The following is a 10635-nucleotide window of genomic DNA, read 5'->3' as shown; positions in this document are numbered from 1 at the left end:
AATAATATTTGGTTTCTTATAGATAGTTAATAGCCAGCCAATACTTTATAAAAATCCTATTTTTTTTCTGTAGTTAGATTTGGTAGTTAAATTGTCCTCCTGTTCATAATAAATAGAAAAGTTATGTAATTTCTCCCATAGCAAATTAGTGAGAGAAATGTCAGAGTTAGCTGCAGCTTTTTCTGTCCTAGAACATTTTGATTTTTTTTCCATGAGAGGTAACAAGTACAACACTTGCTGTGCTCTGAGCATTCGTTTTGGTTGAAGTCCCCTGTAGAACTAAAAGTATTTGCTGCAATATATTCTAAAGTAATGTTTGGTCTCATAAAATATATTGTCTTTCATCTATGCTAAGAATCTGCTGCCATCTAGTGCAATCTTAAAACTGAATACATATAATTATGTGAGGATCTGGTCTGCTTCAATAAAATATGTTAGCACTTTAAAAAGGCTTTGGGGCTAACAACTTGACACAGAGAAACTATCTTCCAGATCTAGACATTTTCAAAAAGTTAAGTACCCACTCTGTACCGCAGCCCAAATTAATGTATTTATTCCTGCAAGGCGGGATCCAAACTTTCCTTAAACCAGACGCCTTCAGAACATTTGAGGCAGGCTTTCCATTAGTTACAGCTTTTGGAAAACTTGAGGATGATAGGAGGGAATAAATAGCATACCAACTTTCCAGTTTTGCAGACTAATGGGGGTGAGGGGGAGAGGAAATGGTTCTGTGTGAGTGGCAGGCACAGGCAGCTCTATTTGTGTGAGCAGCAGAATGGAGTTTTGCATACACACACAAATGCCTGCCACTCACACAAATGGAACTGTGTGATCACCTGTCACTTGGATGGCTTGCTTCTGAATAGGCTGCAGCAGTATTGGGCCACAGCCCAGGAGTTGGGAATCCCTGATATAGACCAAATCATTCAAAGGCTACCGTTACGGTGTATTGGCAGGATTATGTCGAGATGCATTTCCTGCCTTTTTAGGAGTTGCCTTCAGCTGCTCCGGGAAGGTATTTTCTGGTTCCTGTCTTATGTAGATATATATACTTGTAATGACAGCTTATCAGGGCTTTCTGATTAAATTTCTTGAAACATGGTGTCAGAAGTCTGAATCCATGTCTTCCTGATACATTTGAGGCATACTTCTTGATGCCAAGCAGTTGAAGCATGGCAGCTGTTCACAGCATACCTCTGCCTCAGGCCATGAGGGTGAGTGGAGACTACAGCAGCAATTGGAATATGTTCAAGGCAGAGTTTGAAGACTATTCCTTAGCAACAGGCTTGAATGAGAAGCTGGCGGCAGTTCAAGCTGCCACACTAAGGAGATTGATGGGCAGTTAATGCCTCCACATTTATAAACACAACTTAACCCTTAAAAATGTCATCTATGAAAGATATGTATTTGGCAGCTGCAAGCAAGAAGAAGGTGAAACAATAGATAGTTTCATCACACGCTTAAAGGAAAAAGCAGCAAGTTGTGACTATGGTCCTTTAAGGGATGAACTCATTTGGGACAAAAGTTTTGGGTGAAAGCACATGCCGCTCCCTCTTGAGGGAGCATAATTTAAGTTTACAAGCAGCAATTAAGATATGTTGGACTATAGAACTTACTGACAAACGGCTGAGAGCTCTAGAGCAGGTTAAGGATTGTGTTAATACTGTCTCTAAACAACAGCCAAGTATGGCGAATTATCAATATAAGTACCAATATAAAACGCAGCTGCACAATTCATCTGCAAATTATCAAGTAGCTTGCAAGATTTGTGGCAGTGTGCATATACAAGAGAGCGCAGTGCCCTGCATATGGGAAAACCTGCAGTGTGTGTGGAAGTCTAAATCACTTTGCAGGAGTGTGTCAGGCACGGAAAAAGGAAGTGAGGAAGCTGCACACAATTGAGCAAATGTCAGACTCAGAGGACGCATCCTTGTTAACCACTGATATGGTTTATAGGAAAGAATGTATTGGCACAGTACACTCCAAGGGCAAAAAAGGGTTTGTAAATCTCAGGTTTAACAACATAATTCAACCCTGCCAGCTGGACTCAGAAGCAACATGTGAGGTTATGAGTCTAAAAGATAAAATGAAACTGGCACCTGAGATACATCTTCGGCCTAGTAGCACTAAACTGAAGTTATATTCAGGAGAACTAATGGACTCACTGGGCCTATTTCAAACAGAATGCAGCATACGTGGGGATATTTATAAACTTGAATTTGAGATTGTGAAAGCTGATCAGAAACCACTATTGTCAGGATCAACAATCCTGTGAGCGCTCGGGGTTGATGCAGTTCACCATACTGGCCGAATTACACAATGTTGTGAGTTACACCTCCCCCCCCCCAAATCTCTGGAGGGGCCATTGACAAAACAGCAAATCCTCCAAGTTTACAAGGAGGTATTTGAGGGCCCCATAGTATCTGTTCCAGGAGAAGATCATGTTGAACTTGACTCTACCATTTCTCCAGTACAAAGTGCTCCATGTAATGTGCCTATAGCTATTAAATTGCAAGCTAAAGTACAACTGGATAAGTACGAGGCGGAAGGACATATTACGTCAGTATCTGAGCCCACCGATTGGATAAGCAACATGGTAGTTATTAGGAGGCCGGAGAAGATTAGAATTTGTATTGATCCTAAGTTTCTGAATATGGACCTGAAATGGTCACACTACTTAATGCCAACGCTTGACATTCTGCACAAGCTACCCAAAGCACGGGTTTTCACGCTTGTTGATGCCAGAGAACTGGATGAAATGAGTAGCTACATAACTACGTTCTGGGCTCCACGGGGTAGAAAGAGATGGCTCAAATTACCCTTTGGAGTTTCCGTAGCACCAGAGGTGTATCAGTGAAAGCAGCACGAACCACTAAGTGGGCTCAGTGGAATTGAGCCAATAGCTGATGATATTCTTATAGTTGGCTGTGGTGAAACAGCCGAAGAAGCTGAGCATGACCATAATGAGAAGCTAATAGCACTATTAGATCAGTGTAAGCAGGTGAGGTTAAGGCTCAGTGTAAAGAAGTTGCAGTTTAAGGTGCACGAAGTCCACTTCCATGGGCATATCTTGTCCTCACGAGGTTTAAAAGCTGATCCAGATAAGATTATGTGGAGATGCCACTGCCTGCTGATTCTAAATCAGTGCAGAGATTTATTGGTTTTGTTACCTATTTAGCAAAATTTCTGCCGCACCTGTCAGAGGAGGAAGATGCCACTGAGACTTCTTCTGGACAAAGATGCAGTTTGGCACTGGCTTCCTAAGCATGTCCAGGCAGTACAGGAGATAAAACGCTTGGTCACCATTGCGCCCATGTAAAAATATTATGATGTTACAAAGGCCGTTACTATTCAAAGTGACTCAAGCAAAAATGGCCTAGGATGTTGCCTATTGCAAGAAGGTCAGCCGATTGCATATGTGTCCAGAATGCTCTCCTCTGCCAAGTTGAATTATGCTCAAATTGAAAAGAAATACTTAAGTATTGTATTTGCCTGCCAGCATTTCCATCATTATCTTTATGGCCGGGATACAATCACAGCTGAAACTGATCACAAGCCGCTAATAGCCATATTCAAGAAGCCCCTTTTGTGCGCTCCCAAATGGCTGCAGAGCATGATGCTTAGTTTACAGAATTACAACCTCAATGTTGTCTACAAACCAGGGCGTGAAATGTATATCAGTGATGCCCTGAGTAGGGCTACGTTAGATTAGGTGACACCTAGAGGAGAACATGAGCATCAGACAGTCTGGTGGTTGCAACAGGACCAAACTTTTTTCACCGAAGTTAATCAAGCAAACTATCTTAATGTCACAAATCAGCGGTTATGTCAGTTTAGGCAGCACACAGGTACTGATGTAGCTTTACAGGTTGTCGTGTCCCACTCCTCCGCTGACGGCCGGGTCAGGGAAATCCGAATCAGGCTTGCCTCTGCAGCTCTGCCCAAAGTCCTAGCAAAGTCCTCAGAGCAGGCAGGAGACCAGTAAGTGACTTCAGCAAGATAAGTTCGACTTTGCCTGACTCAGAGACTGCCAGAAAGCAGATCCTTTATATAGGCCATGGGGTGTGGCTCCATGACTCAGCACTCATTAAGGCCTGCCCCTCCCTTCCTTCTGTTGCCTCCGCCTATCCAGTCTTCTGATGCGAGGGTCACTCCAATCAGCAGCTGTTGGAAATAAACTTTCCTCAGGCTCACATGCTGTGGAGGAGGGAGAGGGGTCTAGCTGCTCCGTTTGCCTGGGCATGGAGCCAGGGCTGGGGCCGGGGGGTGCTCCCTCCTCTGCAGCCTGCTTGGGCATGGAGCCAGGGCTGGGGCCGGGAGATGCCCCCTCCTCAGCCTGTCTGGGCATGGAGCCAGGGCTGGGGCCGGGAGGACATTCTTCAGCGTTCGGAAGCAGATAAGCAGACCCCGGCTGCGGTGAGAGCGGGCAAGACACAACACAGGTACTGAAGGCTATCGTTCTGAGCGGATGGCAGGATGAGAAGGAGGCAGTTCCTGCAATAGTGAGGGAATATTGGTCTTTTAGAGATGAGATCGCTGTACAAAATGGGATCTTGTACAAGGGTCCAAGAGTCATAGTGCCAAGGTCTCTGAGAGCAGAGATGCTATTGCGCATAGACTGGAGCCATATTGGCAGAAAGGCATGCTACAGACAAGCCCGTGACACGCTTTACTGGCCCAACATGCAAGGCGAAATCAAGGGCTTTGTTAGCAACTGTTCCATCTGCAATGAATATGCATATTCACAACAAAAAGAAACCATGATGTCACATGAGATACCATCATGTACTTGGCAGATTGTTAGTATGGTCTTGTTCATTAGAGTATCTAATATTAGTTGATTATTACTCTGACTTTTGGGAAATTGAACCACTTCCGGACTGTTCGGCAGAGACTACTATTAAGAGATGCAAGGCTCAGTTTGCACATTATGGCCAAACAGATAAATGATCTCAGATAATGGTCCTCAGTTTACAACTTAGGAAATTGGCCGTTGAATGGGAGTTTGAACATATGACCTCTTCACCATGTCATCCACAAGCTAACGGCAAAGCCGAATCAGCTGTGAAGATTGCTAAGAATCTATGTAGGAAAGCTCACAGTGAAGGTAAAGACCCATGGAAAGCCATTCTACATTGGAGAAATACCCCATCTGAGGGCATGGACAGTAGCCCAGCACAGAGACTGATGTCAAGGAGACTAACAACATCCTTACCAGTGGCAGATAACCTGCTTGACCCCTCGGTGATACAAAGAATTCCAGAAAAGTTATGGCTAAAGAGACAAGCGGTCAAGGCAAGATATGACAAATATGACAGCTAGAGATCTGCCAGAATTGAAGATTGGGGAACAGATTCGGATGAGACTGCTGCCTGGAGTTCGAACAGGCAGCTGGAAAATGGGTAGCTGCTTACAAGTGGCTCCACGCTCCTATTTAGTGGGTGTTGAAGGAACTCGATATTGTCACAATCGGGTAGATTTTCATGTAGCCGAGCAGCCAGATTTTACATATCCTGTGGACAGTCCAGATGCATCTGGTATTACCATGCTGTACTTACCCATTGACAATAAGGAATGCACAGGGGTGGGGCCTCAGTTCCATGTTGATGAGAGCTTGGAGCAAGCAGGTATACCCGATGGCAGTCGAACACCGGACACTCCAGTGCGTGGTGAGAGGAGCCCAGCGGTTTCAGTGAGGTCGGAGAAGCCTGTGGTGCAGAAACCCAGATGGTGCAAGAGTGCCAATCATCACTCGTAGCAGCAGATCTTTGCGACCAGCTGACAGACTTAATCTGTAGAAAGTGTTGATATTGTTCCCTTTTACATTTTGAACTTTCACAATGTTTTATATTGTCTTATACTGTTTAATATGGTTTTATAATGTTTTAATCATCAGAACTCTTACAGTGTGTCATATGCTGTGTTTAATAATATACCGTATATACTCGAGTATAAGCCGAGTTTTTCAGCACATTTTTTGTGCTGAAAAACGTCCCCTCGGCTTATACTCGGGTCTATACGGCTTATACTCGAGTTTTTTTTTTTTAAGCCCCTCGGCTTATACTCGAGTATATACGGCTTATACTCGAGTTTTTTTTTTCTTTTTTTCACATTTTACCGGACTGAAGCCCTGCCGGTGCAGTGAGAGGGCGGGGCGGGGGAGCCGCCAGCCTTCTCAGCTGAGGGAGGGAGGGTTTCCCCAACCGGTAGGTGCCTCATTTCCCACCCTCGGCTTATACTCGAGTCCCCAGTTTACCCCAGTTTTTGGGGTAAAATTGGGGACCTCGGCTTATACTCGGATCGGCTTATATTCGAGTATATACGGTAGTTTTCAGTTTTAATTTATAGTTTTAATTCAGCAATACAGCTGTATTGTAAGGTTTTATAATGTATTAGAATTTTTATGTTTTAGAATGTTTATAATGTTTTATTACGTGTTAGTTTACAATGTTTTATGTAATATGAAAAGGGAAGATGTTACAGTGGTTAAGTCTGCTGTATTGGCAGGATTATGCTGAGATGCATTTTCTTCCTTTTTAGGAGTTGCCTTCAGCTGCTCCTGGGAGGTATTTTCCGGTTCCTGTCTTATGTAGCTATATACTTGTAATGATGGCTTATCAGGGCTTTCTGATTAAACTTCTTGAAACAGCTACCATTTTGGGAAAGACTGGACTCATGGAAACTGTAAGATGAATGGAGCATGTCCACAAGGAGCTCCTTGAAATCAAACATGACTTCTCCGGAGTTAGAAAACCATTATAATGCTTTGATGCAACTGACAGATACAAAATACAAAAATGCGGGTACATTATATTACATAGTATCACTAAGTTAGTCTTCTTTAGTCTGTGAGTTCTCCAGATCTACAAGTTTCCAGAATTCTTAGTTGCTGACCATGCTGGCTGTCAATTCCTACATTCCCTTGAAGGCCACTAGTAGAAGAAAAATAAATCATTTGGTAGCATCTTTCCAGAATAGAGGTATGGGTTTTCCTGAATTGTAGCTTAATTTAGCAGATAGCAAACTATTTTGTTAGTCTGAAAAAATGCTACCACACTTTTTGGGTACCATAATTCTCCTTCTGCAACAGTAAGTTGCTCCAGATCTACATCTTCAAAACAGTTGTTCTACACAAGGGAACACTGATAAAATCCACGGGGAACTAAATGCAGTGCTTTATTCAAACAGTTACATAAGAGAACCTACTGAGATATCATTTCAGGGTCATCACTTACAAGGTGCATATACTATTTCACGGTGTGATAACCATGGCACTTCTCAAATTCTGTTCTCATCCCTGCATGCACACATCTCAGTTTGACACTGTTGCTTTGTTCTCTGTTCTTGCTGGATTAACAAGACTTAAAAATGCATTTGTAATCTTTGCAAACTCACTTGGCAGGTTGGTAGAGATGCCTTCAAATGGAGAAGGAAAAAAAAAAGATGCTAAGAAAGTGACCCATATAGGAAATCCCGAAGTGGGACAAGACTTAAAAGTGCAGATTTTTCAAGTTCACATTCTCAGAGAATCCAGTAGTGCAAATGCAGCATTAAATCTCAACTGGACTTAACATGGAATAATTTTTTTTTTTATTTACATTTATATCCAGCCCTTCTCCGAAGACTCAGGGCGGCTTACAGTGTATAAGGCAATAGTCTCATTCTATTTGTATATTTTACAGTCAACTTATTGCCCCCCCAACAATCTGGGTCCTCATTTTACCTACCTTATAAAGGATGGAAGGCTGAGTCAACCTCGGGCCGGGCTTGAACCTGCAGTAATTGCAGGCTGCTGTGTTCTAATAACAGGCTTCTAACAGCCTGAGCTATTACGGCCCTTTTTAATTAAGGTGATCATGTGAAGAAAAAAGGCAAAGTGTTCTTGGCTTCTCCTCAATCATATCGAAGACATATAATCCAAGAACCTTCATACAAATAAAAGGTCAAGAACCTTTGAAGATCAATAAACAACTTACCATTGCTCCTGCATCCGCCAAGGACAAACTGAACCATTCACTATTTGCAAAGGGGACACATTTTTGACTTTTTTCAATCTGCAAACCCCACTGGAGGGCCAGCTCACACATTTGGTTAAACACATTTTTGCTTTAGTTAGCACTTGTGCTGTCTCCTGAGGGGTGGGGGATGGGTATCAAAGCCCAGATAAAGCATGCATCTTCTTCCTATGCTGCAGTCCAAACAAAAATAATCTTGCTGGAACTATCCAAGCCTTTTGCCTAAGCAGTTGCAGAAATCTTTTCTCCAGCAATTTTCATTTTAACAGATTATAGTAGTATGTTTTGCCAAAAGATTAAACAAGCTTCTGGTTTTCAGAAGCTGCAGATTACGATCTGTTTGCTGATACTTGCATATGATCACAAGAAACACCACCTTAAATTTCCTGACATGGGAAAGGGACAAAATGCCAATTAAATTAGTTTTGTTGTCAAAACTAGCATATTTATAAGCCCTTGTTAAAATAGTTCTCAATAATGAGGGTAAGTTATCAACAGTATCAGCAATTGTTGTAATCTTAATTTGCAAGAAATGTGTCATGTTTTAGTTGCAAATCCAATTTGCACAATTATAGCTGAAATGCCTATTATGAATTTTCCTTAAAATAAGAAAATTTCTGTTGTTGATAGCGATAAGAGCATTACAGAAAGGCAGAATATTGGATTTGCAGTTCTGTGGCAGAAACCTGAAACTCATCCCATCCTACTCCATTAAGCCTTTTTCACAATACAAGTCTTCCGTTGATGAAATAGCGACTTTGAAATAGTGCTTTATGACTATGGCTAACTACAATTCTTTTGATGACAATTTATAGGATAATTTCTGATACACTTGCTTCTATTGCTTTGGCCAGTTCTGATTGAGGCTTACAGACTGTGAGTGACATTTCTGGACTTTAAAAGAGGCACACTAGCTGTAAGAGAAGTACAATTCAACATCCATACTGAATTGCTTCTGTGAGCAATTAAGATACAGCCCTTATGTGCAAGGACACCTTCAGAATTCCGCAAGTGTTTTCAGTGACATTGTTTGGAAATGAGCGACTTCCAATGTAGAATCAAGAGGGGTCTTTACACACCAGCTGGGACATGTCACAGCACTGAGTCTGCAAAATTATGGCCTGAAGAGCCCTTACCCAAGTTCATTCTACATGGCCAGGAAGGTAGATCAGGCTGTCCTGATCTAAATAAATCAGACAACTAAGCCAGCTGGACACATTTTAAGCCAGAAGATCAGGCTTTATTGTATAAGCCAAACACATCTCATTTTGATTTTGTTTGAAAACCAAAATAAATAAATCAGGCTGGGAGGCAATGGGGAGATCCAGAATGGAACTGGCCCAGAACAGACAAGCCTCTTCCCTCACTAGTCTCTTAAGTTTTGGCAAAGGTTAGGCACACTAGCGTTTTTATTTTCTTTCTCCTTTTGTAGAGCTAAAAGAGAACACACTGCATCATCGCTTGGAGTTATCACAGAATCACAGCCCTGAAAGCTTAAGTGTCTCAATAGTAGGAATTGCTTGGAATGTGCTGTTTGCGCTAGCAAAGCAACACAGATACACATAAAGTCTTCATTAGGTAGCTCACTCTCTCAGTGTGGCTGACAGCCCACACAAGAAGTGGCATGACAGAAGCTGCCCTTTTGGGCCATGCCCAGAATTTATCCAAATGGAACCGATGTTGTATATATGGTACTGAAGGCAGCAACCAGGAATCTCTTGTTTTTTTCAGAACTATGCATAGCCTGAAAATGATTCAGAAGTGCTCTGGAGCTGACAAGAATACAGCTCTTCTCTGCTATTCCCTAACCTTGCCTATCTTTTTTTTAAAGGATCTATGCAAGCTTGAAAAAAGAGCACTCAACTCACTGAGGATAATCTTCCTCTTAAAGAAGTCACATCTTTGTCTCAAGCTTGTATATTGAAGCGTGAAAAAGACAGGAGGGCTTAACAAACAGCAGCAAGATTGTGCTTGTGCAAGATCTGAAGCATTTCTTGCAAATGATTTTCAAGACATGCACTGTCTTTGTGTATGTGTGTATTGTTGAAGGTATGGAACGTTGATGTAGCAGACCATGTCATTTAGAAGCTCAGGAGGTCAAAGCAGAACACAGACAGAATGAAAAAGCAAAACTACATGTCAAGTCCAGAGCAGGCATTATTGGATACAGGAGAACATCTTAGGCCAAGAATGTCTTCTGCTGTTGTCCTCAGCCAAAACAGTGAGTTACATTTTATTGTAGGCAGGCAACAACATTTACCTGGAAGCCACCATCAGTTCCTGAATGGGTAAAAGGAGCACAGCAGCAGCAGCAGTCCCTGCCGCAAAGGATATGTGTGCTTACATTGCCCAGTGATGTTTCTTGAGCTCTGGACTTTGAGAGGGAATATTAGCAAAAGTAAAGCCAATCTAAATTTTCCATTGTGTGCTTCAATTAAGTGGAATATTCAGGTTTAGGTGGAATCTCTTCAATGCTCTTAGAAGGCCACTACCTTAAGAATCTTGTTTTAGACAGAAAAGTATGTGCTGAAAAGTCAAGGAAACTCAGTGCCTGGGAAACCTCCAAAAGACACAAGACAGGGACCAATCAAACTGGGGACACTCACAGAAAGGATGTTGG

This window comes from Ahaetulla prasina, chromosome 9 (genome assembly GCF_028640845.1).
Source record: "Ahaetulla prasina isolate Xishuangbanna chromosome 9, ASM2864084v1, whole genome shotgun sequence".
NCBI lineage: Eukaryota > Metazoa > Chordata > Lepidosauria > Squamata > Colubridae > Ahaetulla > Ahaetulla prasina.
Note: the sequence above shows the minus strand (reverse complement) of the source record.